At 38.2% G+C, this 17,600-nt stretch overlaps 1 protein-coding gene across 3 annotated transcripts in view; it reads left to right on the top strand.

Annotated features, from left to right (window-relative positions):
• Positions 1-17,600, top strand: part of macrod1 (mono-ADP ribosylhydrolase 1) — a 109,605-nt gene that overhangs the window by 77,931 nt on the left and 14,074 nt on the right. The window lies entirely within an intron of this gene.

The raw sequence follows: 17,600 nt of genomic DNA, 5'->3' as shown, positions 1-17,600 counted from the left end.
CAGAGGAGGGGAGAGGAAAAAAGGCACAGAAGTGGTGATGAAAGCGAGCTCGGGGCAGAATGGAGAGCAGGACTAGAACAGATAGATAAGGAAGAAGTGGGAGAGTGGGGAAAAAAAAAAAACACCACAAAGCCGTTTGGGGGAGGGGATGGATGTGAGGGGAGCTAAAGGCAAGAGGGAATTAGGATAAGATGAGTTCTCACGTTTTCATTTCTCCTTTGTTGATTCAGTTGTTTGAATTGATGTTAGCAGTGTGTGTGTGTGTTTGAGTTTGAGGAAACTGCTTCTTGTCACTGTCCTGCCCAATGTGATACTGTGTAAATGCATATATACATGAACTGTATTTACTTGTGTCTGTGCTGCATTAAGTGCTGTATCAGTCTATACTGTACAGTGTGGGTTACCTGTCAAGCTCTATCACTCTCTTACCTGTAACTATCTGTCAGCATGAGATCTGTGTGACTGACTAACTCTGTGTGGGGGTGTGCACAAGCCTTCCTGCGTTTGCGTTGATGTGTGCGTTGCTGTTACTCAGCTTGTGGTAAGGAGACTGGCTCTCTCTTCCCAGACAAAATATTAAGTCCCAGGAATAATTTAGCATGCGTCTGCCTCAATGCTTAAACATTCACAACAGGGTTTGATTACCTCTCAGTGGGAGGAAGAGAGAGGCGAGACAGCAACAACAGAGGGAAAGCAAACAGAGGGAAATGAAACTCGATAGGAGAGAGACAGAGAGGTTGAGAAAAAGGTCCAGTCTGAAAGCCAGCACTTTGATCTTGATTTGTATGGTCTTGCCACCAGATGTGGGATTTCAAGAGCATCTCACTAACGAATTGCCAAATGGTCCAGGAGACCTGCTGTCAGCCCTCCATGCAGAGTGTCCGTAGATGATCCTGAAGCCACTTAGCCAGCAGCATCCTAGAACTGTAACCTAGCAACACCCGGGGCACACTACTGCTGCTGTTTAGCAAGTGTCGCATGAAATTTGGGATGTTGACAAATGACAGCTTGGAAATTTCAAGCAGGCCCTGTTTAAGTTCACATATTAACCAAAACTTTGGGGCGCGTGAGCCACTGTAAACGAATCTTTGATGATGAGTGAAATTACTTTGAGATTACTCTGTTTCTGTGCATAAAATGAATGTGCTGCTCACTTGCAAGCTTTAAGCATGCTGTAAGATCAATGTGCACTTGTCTAGGTGTGTGTCTGTGTGTTTTGTGGTTGCCAAATAAAGGGGTGTGGGTTGAAAATGTTGTCCAGGCAACCAAGCACCCCAGAGCTCACCTGTGTACCGATAAACACAGCTGTAACCTTGCTAACCTGTTCCCCAGCCAGGCGTCTCCCCCCACCAAACACACAGAGATACAACATTGTGACACACTGGGGAAGGCAGGAGCAGGGGTGGGACTGAAAAGAACCAGAGAGACAGACTGACAACATGAGGACAGACAAAAAAAATCACTATTCACATCCAGTAAAGGGCGCGCTCTGCTGTGACGTCAATGCTGAGGCTTATAGACACATATGACTGGCTATCAACAGTCCAACAATATATAATCATCACTGGTATAGTCCACAAGCAAAAGAGTAGGACTTACTGTCCAACAGGACACCTTGTGTGACAACTTAGTTACCAGTGAATATAATAAATATACATTGTTTGTTTGGGAGCTGCAGTTGTGGTAATTTAATACGTTTGTGTTGGACATACATGGTGAAAACAAAACCCTTTAATAAGTCAGAAAAGAAGATGAATGGTAAAACAGTGGTAGTGAATAGTAAATGGTCAACACTTTATAATGAAAGAAGCTACTTTAGTGGATATAATTCACTTGGACTGTTAAGAGTGCGAGTGCTTTAAACCTCTGGTGAGTGCTCACTTTTCACTCAATCATATTTTTTTGCATTTGACAACCTAATGAATGTAAATTCAATAATAACTCTCTTTTGCGCTTTTTAATTTCTGAAAATCTTTATAATGCTCCAATATTTTCTTGCAGTAAACGGCTGCCTGCTGCAGTCAAAACCAACACTACAAGAACACTAAAGGTTAACAAAAAGTGTAAAGTTAGGTGTCAGAAAAACAAAGCTGTTACATGCACTCAGCTTTCTCCAGATAACTGTTTTCTTAACTACCCTTTAAATGAAAAACCTGATTAGTATGATCGTGTTAAGGGATTCGAGAAACCTCATTTCTGCATCTAATCTTTTTTTCTGGACAACACCCATTTTTCTGGCATGTATACAGGTAATTAGGTTTCTAATCTGCTTTCTACGACGGTGCATATGCATGACCTAACACTGCAGTCAGAAAAGGAGGGGAATGTACTAGATGCATGAAATGAGAGATACTTACACAAAGCTCTGTCTACTTGTATTTAAAAAAAGTCTGCCCTAAAGTGCAAACTAAAACCGAAACGGACACAGTGACATGTAAAAGTCTAAATGAGTCAGTTTCCACCACATATTTGTTAAGTTCCCACAGTTTGCTCTGTGAAAGGGATTTCTGTTCTCTGTGTTTCTCTGACTTTACTGTCAATCTGCTCTGGCACAGACACATAGCAAAGGAAAAAAGAATCCCAGAGAAACCAGCATTTTATATCACCATACCATTAAAAGTCTTTGAGCCAGTCTTTGAGCCATTCATCCCTAATAGAAACAGAGGAGTGATTTAATTAATGATCTCCTGCATGTATTCACATTTGCAGGAACCAAGTTCTTACAGCACATGTAAAGAACTACACTACCTTTTTAACCTGAGTAAGTGTATGTTCAGGCAAAAGGCACTATAAGAGCTGCAGATTGAAATGATAAGTGCTCCCTTTCAATTTTTTTATAATAATGTTGCTAGAATTGATTGTTAATTAATTAAATTGGCCACATTGCTTTATCTTGTCTCATAAACCAAATACCTAAAAGTCTGCTGTATTTACAGTGGGTGGGGTGCAGAGGGGGTGTTGGTAGAGGTTAAAGGATACTCTTTTGGGAGAATGAGAGTAGCAGAGTTGGAGGTCTAAAAAGATAGAGGGAAAACAAGATGGAAATGTAAAGACCCAGATTGAAAAAGTGCTGAAGGAAACAGAGAGGTACAAAGCAAGAGAGCTATCACTGTGTCAGAAACTTGCTGTTATGCTCCCTTCTCCTCCCTCCTTGCTTCCCATCTCCCACTCTCTGTTCCCTCGGTGGCCAATTACCGCTAATTAAAATCCTCACTGCACATCTCCCGGGCTCCCCCTCTTCCTCTCCTCCAAGACCTCCATCTCTCTGCTTTGCCTGTCACCCTGTCGCTCTCTCTTGTCTGTTTCATTTTCTTTGAAAACATGGTGTTTGTGCTCATTGTAATCAACAACTTAAACAACTTGCTTCCCTCGTTCTTCTCATCCTCTTCCTCACCTTTCCACCTTGTCACTCTTTCTCTGTTTTTCCCTCTTCCTCACTCCTACATTTGGTTCTTATTTCTCCCCTTTTGTCTCGCTCTCATCCTTTTCCCGCCTTTTTCCTCCCGTCTTGCCTCCTCCCTCTCTGTTCCTATCATCAACAGCAGTAAGGTTTCTTTAGTAGTGCCAAGAGACTTGACAAGGCTCTGGGCTAAAGACTGTAGCACTCAGATTGTGATACCTTGCTAGAGAGTTTTTGTCTTCTCTTTTTCTTTTCTTTTTTTGACAAGGTTGTCGACATCTTTGCTTCTTCCTGCCTCGGCGTCAGCAGTGCGATCCTTCTAGGTGTTAAAAAGCTTCGTCAAAACTGCTGCTGCTGATGAGGAGGAGCGTGATGATGATGATCACAGCAGCAGCCCTGGTGTTAATTCATTCAGTTAATTCATTTGCCTTGAAGGAGAAAAGGGGATGGAAAAAAAAAACACCAGTGTTGCTTGGCTCAAGGAGAGAGAGTTGGAGTGGGAGTGAGAGCGAGTAAGCCTTTGCTGCCTTTCTCTGATGAAGAGAATTATGTCTGCTCCTTTTAGCATCCACATCTTGTTCCCCTTTTTTCCTGCATTCTTGTCTATGTGTTTAGCGTAACTGCCCCTCCATCTTTTTCAGACAAAGGTGGAAAGAGATAGAGGAAGCCATAGGTACCTTTACAAGACCTGATCTGTCCTTTCATGCCAAAGCCTGGGCCTAGATTTAAGAGCTGTGTCCGCTTGGCTGAGCACAAACTGAGGCTGAGCACAAAGGACCAGCTAGCCTTTTTCCTGCCTCCTCCTTTAAAGGCAGATAAAAGAACGGCGAGGAACAGATGGAGGTATGAGAGGAGATGGGAGGGGAGAGGATAAACGTTCGTTGAGTACGAAAAGCAGGAGCAGCGACTCGTGGCCTCCCAGGTAAGAATGGTGAGGGGCCACATAGGGTACGAGGGAGAGGGAAGACAGGTGAGGAAGTGGGGACAGAGCCAAAAAAAGAGGGGTAATAACAATGAGTAGGGAAAAAACTTAGAATGTCAAACAAAAAGGAAAAGCCAGGGCAGATGTCACCAGATGGGACTCAGTCAAGCTCTCTAAAGACTTATGCCAGTGTGACGCCCAGCTATGAGACACTTTCTTTCTACTTTCTGAAAATGCAAAAATCCGTTGTGGGATGAATATATTTTTAACAGCACTTAAGTACAAATGTACTTTTTTCCTCCTCCTGTGTTGCTCTCGCTTGTCAACCTATTTGCACTGTTATTTTTACTTTGACTCTGTTTTCTTTCATCGCACAGTGACGTGGCCTTAATAAAACAAGTAAAACAACACATTTTGTAAAAGTTCCTCAATGCCGTCTGTTAGAAACTAGCTTTTGTGTTATAATTAGGTCAGGCCGATTTGTCTTTTCACACGTCGATGAAATATGCTTGTTAGCATGTTATTCTAATCGATCTGATCAGCACTGCTTTATTCACTGGTGGAAAACAGGATAAAACCACAGAAGACATTAGCACTTCGTGATGAGAAGAGGTGTCTCAGTGGCAAAAAGTGAAACAGAAAGGTGCTGGCTATACTTCCAAATGAAACTATTGAAAAGAGTTTTATGTCATTATTTAAACACTGAAAAGAAACTTGCACTGACTCTACACTTTGAATTATATTATATTTTTTATACACTCATTAAGCTAAAGTTTTAATCAGATTGGTGTGAATGAAATAATAGATGTGTATCCACATTAATCTCCTTCATACATACCAGTGGTGGAAATAACTAAATACATTTAATATAAAGCTTAAAGCTGCAATATGCATTTTAGCTCGCAGTAGCATGGGACTCAAAACCCATCCACTCTGCTTCATCGACGACTTGGTTTCCCTGCTCGTCTCTCTTTAGTTATTAGTTGTCTCATTGAAATAAATTAGCTACCTGTTACGTCGATATAAACCGTGGAGTGTCTAGCTGTGAGGTGGCAGTGCTAACCACTCCACCACAAAAATGACTTTTTGTAATTCATTTCAACATTGCAACTTAAAAACAAGACAAATATTGCACTTTGTTTTTCACTACACGTTTCTGAGCACTATGATTAAAGGTTACTTTACAGATACAAGGTTTAAATATAATGTTTTACTTACTTACTGTAATAAAACTTGCAAATTGTAGGAAAGAGAGCTCAGCCTCTGCCAGCTGCAAAAACTACACAACCACAGATGTTATTTGAGGAGGTATTAAGTATTTAAAACATCATATAAATATTATATTTAGCAAGAGAGGTTTACACATAACATAGAAATAATAAATACATAAACATTACTATGATGATTCTTTAATTAGTTAAAGTGATTTTTTTTTTTTCATTGGAAAAAACCTCATTGGAAATCTATATTTTGTTACATTTAAACCTGGTCATAGCTGTAAAAAATAATGTTCGAAAACTGCACAGCTCCTGTAGATTATATGACATTCAATTAAACCAGTTCATGAAATCAGTGATGCTTGTTTTTCATTGTCTTTGGACACACTAAAAATAAAAAAAGACTTCACATATGTTTAACAGTAGGTCATGATTCCCTCTTCTGTGTGCATGATTGACTTCTTCAGCCCCACAAAACCAAAGACACAATATGTCACGGAAAGGCTTAGCCACAGGGTAATGGCAGCTATTAATTCACATTGCAGACTAATGTTCATCTGCAGCCAGTTTTACATTTCTTCTCTCAATATCATAAATTAATCTGTTACACACCAAATGTGTTCATATAATAACAATTTGGACATATTTAACCTCTAGCAGGATGACAAAATATGGCTATTCTCTGAATTTTGCACTGTATGCAACTACCACAATTATAGCTGCTACAAGGCAAGACGGCATAAAACTGCTTGTTGGAAAAAATGTTTTTGCCTGCTATGTGCAGCATCAGCATGGAGGAGCTGGTCTGTTAAGCTTCTCTCTCATTAATCAACAAACAAAGCCAGAAACAAGACAACATTACAGGAAAAGGCCACAGCAGTGATTTCAAACACTTGATCGGATGAAGTTGGCGTAATTTAAATAGTCCATATGGGTCTTTTTGGTAACCTGTGTAAACTCTCTAGGTGAGAGCTAAAAACTATTTAAATACTGTACATCATCTTACACTTCCTTCAAAATTGACGGTATGTGTCGGGATTCTAATATATGCATAATCGCAGTGGATAGAAAAGCACATTTATTAAGACTTTCTCAAAATCCAATAAAACTGAAATCCATTTAGTGGGTTCACTGATAATTTACTATTTCAGTGTGACAATGCCCCTGTCCACTAAAGCAGGTTCATAAGAACATCTGCTCTGACTTTGAATTGGAAGGCTATGTGGCCTGCAGAGTGCACTGGCTTCAACCTGTCTTAGAGATGATCTGAAATGCAAAGTGTTAGCCAGGCCTTATCGCCTAACATCAGTGAACGACCTTAGTGATGCTCTTGAGGCTGAATGGGAGCGAATCTCTGCAGAAAGGTTGCAAAAATATTGTGAAAAACATCAGAACAGTGATAAAGCACTGTGATGGTCTTTTTTGGAGTATGTAACACATTCATATAGTGTAGTGCTTTAGACCATAAAGTACATTTTGTACTGAAAGAGGATCCAAGGATTTAACTAACTACAGCCTGGCATAATCACACTGTGTTATTGTGTATATTTTAGCATTTTACTGTAAATATACACACAGACACAAGTCAGTCTCACACACAGTCTTTATCCTTTCAACACTGCGTACACACACACACACACTATAACACACTCTCTCCTTCACACATAAATCCCTCACACATACAAACATGCTCTGCTGGCTTTCCATATCCCCAGTTGAGCTTCCCCCATCTCATCTCCCTGTTGTCTCCCCCACTATGTGTTTCAGGGTAATGTGAGCCAGCATTCGTAACATTAGGGTGGGGAGAAGGAGGAGGAGGGGAAGTTGATGTATGGTGGAACTAAAGCAACCCTGCAGATCGATAATGTAAACAGGAGCGAAGAGAGGCTGTAAATAAGGCCGACTCCTGACAGAACTGTCTACCTCAGGTGACAGAGAGAGAAAAAGAGAGGGAGGGAGAGGAGACGAGAAGTAGGGAAGAAGAGGGTGAGGGGAATAACTAATAGGGGAAGGATGAGACGGGGATGGAAATGTAAAAATTATAATAGATAGATGAGAGGGACAAGGTAGGAGAGGAAGGGACAAATGGGACAGAAACAGTGGATGGAGAGGGAGGGACAAGAAGATGAAAGAAAGGATAGAAATGATGTGATGGAGGGATGGGGAGAGGAGAAAAGGAATGGCACGATGAGGTAACAATAAAGAATGGAGGGAGGACGGTGACGACTAAGGACAGAGCAAGTCAGAAAGACAGAAGGAACACATGAGAGGGGAGAATAGATGATGAGAGGTACAGGAGGAAACATAACTGGTAAACAAAATAAAGGGCAGGAAAACATGATTGGGTTACAAATGAGAATGATCACGGTGGAATTATAGATTATAACTTTAGCAGAAACGGTGCATATATTTGTTCACATTTGTGTGTAGCTCTGACATTTAACAGATGAAATGCAGATGAATGACCACCGAGTGACCCACTATTGAACCAAACCAGCGCCACACATACAGTAGTGCACAAATGCACAAACAAACACACACACATGGCAAAGTTGTGAACCTAGCCACTGCTGAGTGCTCTGGTGATGCATTGGCATGGTTGAACAACTTTTTGAGTGCACACACTCATTCTGGGCTGCTTGTCTACTGGAGTAGTTCAGACTGGGTGGAGTGTAAACACATAGACAGACAAAAGCATAAACAATAACACAACACATAAATAAACATGCATGGAGTACAAATATGTGCCAAACTATTATATTAGTGTGTGCACTTTCCTTCTTTTTGTACTGTGCATGCTTCATCCTGCTTTCTGTTTTAACTAATTCACATCTTCTAATCCATCTTTTCCTGCTATTTAAAGGCTCGTCCGCAGTATACACTAGTGTATACTGCTCACCAAGTGGTGAATCACAATAGTGATTCATCACATAGTCAGTTCCTGGAAGCTCCTAAATGTGCAGTGTGACAGTATAATGTAGGGTTTTCTGTTGCTCTCTCAGCAGCTTCAGTATTGTTTCACAGTATTAAACAAACAAACTAAATTTATATTTCATATTTTTTCCTGTGTCAGTATTGATCTCACAGTTTTACTTTATTTCACTGAGGAACATTAAGCAGCGTTAATTCAATATTAAATTTTAGCAAAATAATACTGCGATGATAAAATTATTGTCATAATACAAATGAACAAAATTCAGGTTTCCTTATATAGAAGAAACTATTATTTTTGCAGGATTTTTATAGGTACTTTTTTAAGATGATAATTCTTAATACAAACTGTGTTATTATAGATTAGGCTGTCAGTATGTAAATTGGTTAAAATCTGTTCAAACATTACTAGATATGCCAATTTTCTTCCACACTAATTAATTTGGTAACTCTGGCCCTTATAGTAAAACTTGGGGCAGGAAGGGCCCAATCAATATGCGGACAAACAAACCACTGTGGGGACCCTGAACTCACAGGATAAACTGACAGAACCAGAAAAGAATTATAATTTTTTTATACTGTGCAATATCTATAATATGAATTTTCCTTTCTTCAAGCTTAGGAGCTTGAAGGTCCAGCGCAGTGTATTAGCTGTTCCTAGAACTCCACTCTTCTGGACAGAAATTTCTGACGTAGTTCCTGCAATCTGCTGGAGCCGCTCTCCCAGTTTGGGGGTCACAGCCCCCAATGTTCAAATTACAGCAGGGACCACTTTTGCCTTCACCTCCCACATGTTTTCGAACTCTTTTCATTCCTTGGTTTTTCTAGAGCTTTTCGTGTTCTTTCTTTCTGATGTTGCTTTGACTTGACCAACAATAATTTGGTATTGTTATAACATGTGAAGGATCTTGTTAAATTGAAAAAGGATTCTTGTTATAACAAAAAAAATGAATTTTTTTTTAAAGTAATACACTGCTGTATTGAACATTAAGTAATTCAACACTGAACACACTTAAATCTTTAAGAAGATAAAACAAATATAAAATTAAAACAGATGATTTAATAATTTAGGAAATTATAATTTTATTATAATTTATTTGTGTTGTTATATACTTATTTCAGATGTGTTTATTGAAAGTAGGCTACACCTTTTCATCATTGTTTTTAAGTGGTTGCTGAACAATTTAAATAATGTTGATGAACAAAATTAAACTTTGCTCTTACTCTTCATTGGGCCACAGACTAGTTAAGCCTTAGCATACAATGAGTCAAAGCCGACACAGCACAATGTTGTTGTTGATGTTGTTTAAAAAAAGTAACATGAAGCTGGATGATGTGGCACTAATAGGCCCACAACCAGTATTCACTGAGAAGACTGCGAACAGTGTGTGGTGGAGGATTAACACTTTAGCTGGAATGAGCGTCTGCATAGATGCTGAGCTGAGATTTGGAACAAATGCAGACTGTGAGGGAAGAGTCATGTGGGAGGGATGGAGTCATCAGGGTTATCGAGTGTGATCCTCCCATTACAGATTACAGCTGTTTGTCTGAATTAGCCCCATGACACCTCCAGAAGGATCATCACAGCTGAGAAGCTGTAGCAATCATTCGTCACACACACAGACACAAAACACAAATACATACTTATACATACACACACACACGCACACTCTTCTTCTTACACTGAGCCTAACTTTGCATTGATATATCCTAAAAACTGCATAGAAAATTTCTCATACACCGAATATACAGTAAATATATTTTCTGAGGCAAATCTAAGAGGAAATGAATACTAAACCTAAAGGAGTCGCTAGAAAAAAATTTAAGATTTTACCACTTTGAGACAACAGAGGTTTAAATCATGCTTCAAGTCATTAAAAAAAATGTAATTTAAACATTTAAAAATCTGTAGTATAGATGAATATTAGTCTAATAGTTATGTCACTATATAAACAGACTTTGATGAAGCACTTACTATTCCTTCTGTGTGGGTTCATGCACTCAGCCTAAGTGATTTCTCAGGGACCACACTCTCTTCATCAGCTGCGAGCAGCTTAATGAAGGACTGTCACATCACCCAGACGAGTTTCATTCCTTCCACATCTGTGGGCTCCACAGTAAGCATTACTCTCATAGCAGTCTGTGGTGCGGACTTTGATCCTCACACGTCTGGTCTTAGGGGGACACTGAGACATCACTGCAAATAGTTTCTGATAAGTTGCCATTGCAGTGAAGCTTCTTGCCTCTAATGATTGCAGGAAGAGTGTATTCTGCTGAAACAGCTGCTTGATTCAAAACAGCAGGAGAAAGGAAGATATTGTGCTCGCCTCAGCACACAGCCCATTGTTGCTATGTTAGCAACCATTCGTGTAAATTACTATTCGTGCTCCTTGTCACACATGCAAAATGGCACTAAAACTAGTTCTTAAAGCTGCTTTAATTGATATTTTTATATTAACAATAGATCCAATGCATTAAATGATCCATTGTAAAACCAAAACACCCAAAAAATTAACAAAAGCTTGGAGAGGATGTAAAACTACATTATGTAAGTTTTTTGTATATATATTTTGCAGCAGGGATAAGCTAACTAACTAATGTGAAAAGGTGTTGTCAAAGCCTCCTGTAACAGCTATGGCAGCCATGCAGAGATATTCACTTCTAAAGGTTTTTGAGAAAACTCGCCCTTCGAACCAATCTGAAGGTCAAACAGTGTTCATCGCATGCTGATGCGGAAGGATACTTTACACATATCTATATGCACCAAATCCCCACAGCAGCAGTATTTGATGACTAAGGTGGGTTGATTTGGTGTCTCATGCTGCAGCTAGCTTAATTCACAAAAGTTGCATATTGTAGCTTAAAGTTTACCAGAGTTGCAGGAACTAAACTCCTAAATAATTCTGATGTTGTTCTGTGTCTGCAGGGTGTGTTAATATTGTGTTTGCCATATCAACCTTATGAAGTAATAGTTTTTTAGTGTTGATAATACGTGGAAATAAAAACAACACATTTTTTAATGAAGGTCCTTTTTGGGATTGAAAGTTTGTCTCTTTTTCAGATACTTACATAAATAAGCTCCTACAGTACTATATGTCCTTGTACTATAAAAAATAACAACCCAACAAAAAATGTAAACTTTTATACAATATTAAGTAAAAATGAGTAGTAGAACCAAGACAATGGATGCATGCAATACATCTAATTCAATCTTTCACATTCTGCAACCAGCCATGTGCCAAATCTGATGTAAATGAATTCAGTCTCTTTGTGTGCTGCACAGGATGCTGGGAAGTCTGACCGCCTGTCTGGAAACTCACTGGACTTCTGTCAAACTTTCCAAGTTTTTTTAGTGATCAGTGATTTCTTTAGTGATTTAAATTTAATAAAAGCTATTATTAAATTATAGTTAATTATTCAAACAGCTTTGTATAGTCTAACAATGGGAGCTCATGTTTAACTTGAATCATTATGTGATTAGAAAAGTTGAACATTACAGTAAGCTAATAATGAAGCAGGTTCTGATATAAATCCTGTATGTTAATAGAAAAAAGTTCCAGCATCCCCATCTCAAAGAAGATTTAACAGAAAGTGTTTTGAGATTTAAGCTTTGGAGCTTAAATTTAAACCAGGTTTCATTTTCCCCAAGCATTTCCTCGCTTTCAGTTTTGTATCTCCAAAGCTTTGTTATTTAGAAAAACACAGTACAATGTTTTTTGGCAGCCAGAGCTCTTTTCGACCAGCTGGGCGTAATGAGCAGATCTTACATTGCTAACCAAATTTCCTCCATTGATTGTGGTTAGCTGGCAGAATCTCCTTGTCAATGGATACAACTACAATGATTTCAACAACAACAAATGGGCCTATAAGGGGTATCAGACGAAAGTGGACAAAGAAACACATTTTATCCCTCTGTTATGAATTTCTTGGTTTTGAAATAAAATCACCAAATCAGGTTTCAAAAAGTCCCCAACACTGTTAAATCGTTTGGCCTGCAATCCTCCTAGGGTTGCATTAAAGAGTTTCTTCTGGGCTTTGCTTTGCAGTCTGCAGCTCATTAACTTTGTATGTGTGTGAGTGTGTGTTGTGTTAATTTCTGTCTTAATATATTTAGTCATCAGACTCATTGTTTTGAAATGTAAAACAGAAAAATCTGGCCAAGGAGGACGAGCCATTTAAAAAAAAAAAAGAAAGAAAGATGTATTTAGTTTAAGGAACTTTTTGGAAATAAGGTCGTCAAATTGAAACACAGCAGCCTTTGCCAGATCAGCATAGTTGCCAGATTGTCTAGTTTCACTCCCAACACGGGGCAATTTTTTATTTAATTTTTCTAATTAAAAATAGTTTTGGGCAGCTTTTTATTCGTTTAGGCCAATAAAGTCTGACTATATACTAATAAAACAAACTCCTCTCCTCCATTTGGCATGATTTAGATCAGGACTCTTCAAACTGGTGCATACCAGTGTCCTGGCAAACATGAAGGACATGGGCAACAGTTGAATCAATGGCTCTGACTCACAGCACATACAGGTTATTAAGGTACTTTAAAACTCTTAGCTCCTAATTGCACCAGTTTTGTCAACAGGATTCTCTGAGTCAATAATCAGAAACAAAATCTGAATACACAAACCCAGTACACATATCTTTATAATCAGCGTGAGTTAAAAATTTTGGAGGACATCAGGATCTTGGCTGTCCATAGAGGAAAGAAACCTCCATAAAAATTCTGGAAAAAGACACTCCAGAAATAGAATTAAATAGAAATAGAAATAGAAGAAACAGAAGTTAAAGTTCCAAGCTAGCTGTAGTCAAGTTAACAAATCAGTCAATGCTCAGTAAATTAATCTAGATGTGTGTGTGTGTGTGTGTGTGTGTGTGTGTGTGTGTGAGAGAGAGAGAGAGAGAGAGAGAGAGAGAGAGAGCTAAACCACACACAAACATATGAATAGGGAGCATCTGTTGATCTGTTGATGATCAAGAGTTGTTGATTTGCATAAACCTGGAAAGGTTTTAAAGTAATGAGTTTATAGAGTAATCAGTCCACAGATTTACTTAATTGTTTATAAAGGGAGATGATTTACTTCTGTGGCTAATCTCCCTCCAAGTGGGTGCCCAGCTAAGATGAATCTGAAGGCACACTGGAGAAAGAGGTAAAAAGAAAAAAGGGAAAAAAGGAAGCAGCATGGAAGAATCATTGTTAATGCCTCTGTCTGCTACTGTCTGACGTTTGTCAAAGAGCAGCTTGACACAGCACAGCACTACTACTGAAATGTTTTGTGCTTTGATGATACTAAGGTTGAATTGTTCAGGAAGAACAAGCAGTACTGCATATAGTATAAAAGGGAACTGCATGAAAACATCATCCATGCAGTGATGGGAACATCATGATTTGGAGCTGCTTTGCTGCCTCGAGGTCTGAACAGCTTGCTATGGTGGAGTTTATCAAAGTGTGCTACACCTTAATGGCAGGGAAGCTGTCCAGCTGATGCTCAGTAGAAGATGGGTGATGCAGAAGAAAATGACCCTAAACACAGAAGTAAATCTTCTACAAAATGGCTTCAAAAATAAACACATAAAATACAAATTTGAGAGTCAGACTCCAAACCTTAACGCAATAGAGATAATGTTAAATAACCTCAAGAGAGCCATTTACCCCAGACATAATGAAGACAGGTCTAAGTTAAAACAGTTCTGTACTCCAAATGTCTTTGTAAATGTTGCCTAACCAGTTATTACGTCCATAGGTTCACTTACTTTTTTCACCAGCACTGCAAATCTTTATTGTGCACATTAAAATAAGATGCAAAATGATTCACAAAGGTACTTAAGAACTAACATCTTAAAAGTCATTTACGCATTTTTTATGAAATTTTAACATTCTTATTAAGGATTTACTCCTAGGTGAGAACAGAATCCATGTTCACTGAAGACCACACTTGCACACATTTGAGTGCTGACATGAAAGTGCCAAACAATCTATGGTTCTATAGTATTAAATAATTGACATTACCATCATAATTTTATCATTAATACATTTTAATTTCCAATATTTTACAAACCATTCTGTTTTTTTATTCATAAATACTACACCAACACATCAAGAGGATGTGCATCCTGACCACAGCAGATTCCGCTCAGATAACTTGTTTAATTCAAATAATTTAATTCAGGAAGAGAAACTGATAAATTTTACAATTATTCAACATAAAGTGAAATATTTTAAGCCTTCTTAATTTTGATCATTACAGTTTAAAGCTTATGGAATTAAAAAATCCAGTATCTCAAAATATTAGAAGAGGTGCAAGACGGAAAGTATAACCAAGTATCTGGCATAGTGTACAGAAAAACATCTTTGACGTGTACAGGCTGGAAGTTCCAAAGTCAAAATGGGATACAAAGCATCTCATTAGCAAACTGAATACAATCCTTCACTCTGGAAACAAATATACAAAATATTCATTTATATACAAAATAAAAAGGAAATGACCCAAAACCAAGCCTTGTGAGACCCCGCAAGGTATATTTAATGTATTTAATATATAATATATAAGTAAGATAAAGCAGTATTAGTGAGTTTGGATGTTCAAACCAAGGTACTTTTACTGTAAGATCCTTTGGCAGGTTTGAGGTAGTAATCAGAATTTTTGGTGTCAAATCTGGCAACGCTACAGATGAATTTGTTAGTTTTACCAAACTTTTGTTTATTCAAGCACAACACTTATCTGTGGTGGGAAAAAAATGATTATTTTACCCAATAGGATGCTGTAAAGAAGATATACAGCTCTCATTACTAGATTAAATGTATGTATGTTAAAGTGGCATTTGATCAGTGTGTGTGTGTGTGTGTGTGTGTGTGTGTGGAGGCAGTGGTCTGACTAGGACTTATCACAGCGTTGGGATTCATGCTGAGAGCAACATGCTGAGCCTCATCAGAATGTGTGGTGGTGTTGGCGTAGGCGTCTAGAGGCTGGATAAACCACATCTCGACTCTCTTTTTCTCACTCAGCTTCTGTTTGTGAGATTCTGTTTCCTTTTCTCCTTTCGGTCTCCCACTATCCCCTGCTTTCAATTCATTTACCCTTTGTTTAATCAATTGAAATATTTTTTCAGAGACCTTTGTCTAAAAAAACAGTCATTACCTTGACAAAGAAAACACAGTATGAGTAAGCGAAGCGTTCCAGCAGCTTCCTGACAAACATGAAAAATACATTGTACAATTAGAAACAGCGAAAGACATTGCTGTTCTAGACTTGCTGGGAGAGACAAAGAAAATGTAATATCTAAGTTGTTTGCACAAGTTTCAGTTTGATAACGGTGTTTAAAACTATAATCAATCTTTGTAAAACCTGTACTCTAAAATCCGCTACAATTGTAGAAAGAGCATCTTTGGCAAAATGATACATCTGCTGGCAGCTATAGTGGAGGTCGTCAGCTTCTGGCAACAGTGGCAGTTTATGATACTGTTTGGTCAGGTAGCTTGGAGGCTCATTTGCTGTAAATGAAACAAAGTAGCTTGGCTACAAGTCTGCGTTTTTAACCTTTTTCTTGGAAGTTTCAGGAACACCCTAATCCAATACAACTACAATTACAAATAGTCATTTAGGAAACAATTTTATCCAACACAAATACTAGGGACAACTCTTTGGATTTCAATTTCTTGCCCAGGGACAGTTTGACGTGTAGGATCAGGAGTCAAGCCACTAATGACCGTTCTACCAACTGAGCTACAGCCTGTATAATTACACTTAAAGTGCAGTGGTGTTGATAAGAGAGGTTCTGCTGCCAGTGCTGTACAGCTAGAAAAGTTGGAGCATGTTTCTATGAAAACTAGTCAGCAAAAGTTGCATACTGTAGCTTTAATAACAGATACCTAAAACAATCTTTTACATGTGTCACAGGGTTTCCTACCTAGTTATAAATCCAAATAATTTGCATACAACATGTAAACTTATGAGAGGAGTACATTTATAGCTGCAAAGTTGTGCTGTTAAAATAAATCAATAAATAATGTAAATGTATGTAAAAGATGGCAAATAGAGCAGTTGGCTGAAAGCTAAGTGTGTGTCGTCTGAAGCCTGATTGCAGACTTTTAAAAACACTGCCCACAACCTTTTACTGTGTAAATTGTAAAAACAAGCTCACAACTTAAGGGCCTAGCCTGCAATTTGGATTTCTGTTCGTCACCATGAGTTATTTTTTTCTTGGCTAAGCAGTAAAACTGGTATGACTCATCTTTAGCTAGGAGGTCTAGTGATGTTTTACATATGTAAAAGTACTTTTGATAAAATAGCTTTGTTTCAGTCTCCAGCTTTGGGTTTGCTTAAAAACAGTTATCAGGAGCAGTTTGATGTCAGAAAAGGAGCAGCAACCCTCTGTCCTGCTCCTGTCCTAATGTCAAGTTCATATCACATCTGATGTATGGTAAAGGCAAGATTCCTGGTTGCAGCTCACTAGCTTTTTGCATCACAGGACAACTAAAACTGATGTATCACATCCAATTTTTTAATGTATTGATGTGTAAATTAATCATACACGTTACCTCCTAAATTTGGGTTTAATTACACTGATTTTGGCTGACTGAGTTGTCCAAGTTTCGGGCACAGCCATATATTAAGAACCAAATTGGATGTTATGGAGCTTACAGAAAACTTGGAATTACAACGACATTACATGAAAGCTGCATTAATTACCAATTAAAATGTGATCTTTCAGCCAAGATGCCAGTATTTCAATGAAATTAATCAGCATGAGCAAAGTTGAATATTTAATGGTAGTTAATAAGATAGCAGCATGCATTGGTGAAGTTTTTATCACATAACTTCTGTCGCAAATGTTGGGAAACACACTTGAAGCCAACTGACCTCCATAAAGGCACGAAGATTGTTTGTGGATGTTTAAATCAGGGTAGAAATGATCTCATCTACTTCTACTCTGTAGTGCACTTTTTATTTAAACTGTATGCAAAATATGTTAATATTTTATTAACTTGGTTACAGTCTGTGACTATGATGTATATAACATGACTGACAGAATAAACAGTAAATAAATGGGGAATTTAACTGAACATTGTTAAAGGATATACCAGCTATTTCTTTTAACTTGATTTTCATCTATCATTGTTTGTCTATTC

Source organism: Channa argus, chromosome 10 (assembly GCF_033026475.1).
Source record: "Channa argus isolate prfri chromosome 10, Channa argus male v1.0, whole genome shotgun sequence".
Lineage (NCBI taxonomy): Eukaryota > Metazoa > Chordata > Actinopteri > Anabantiformes > Channidae > Channa > Channa argus.
Note: the sequence above shows the minus strand (reverse complement) of the source record. Positions and strands in the feature narration are given on the sequence as shown.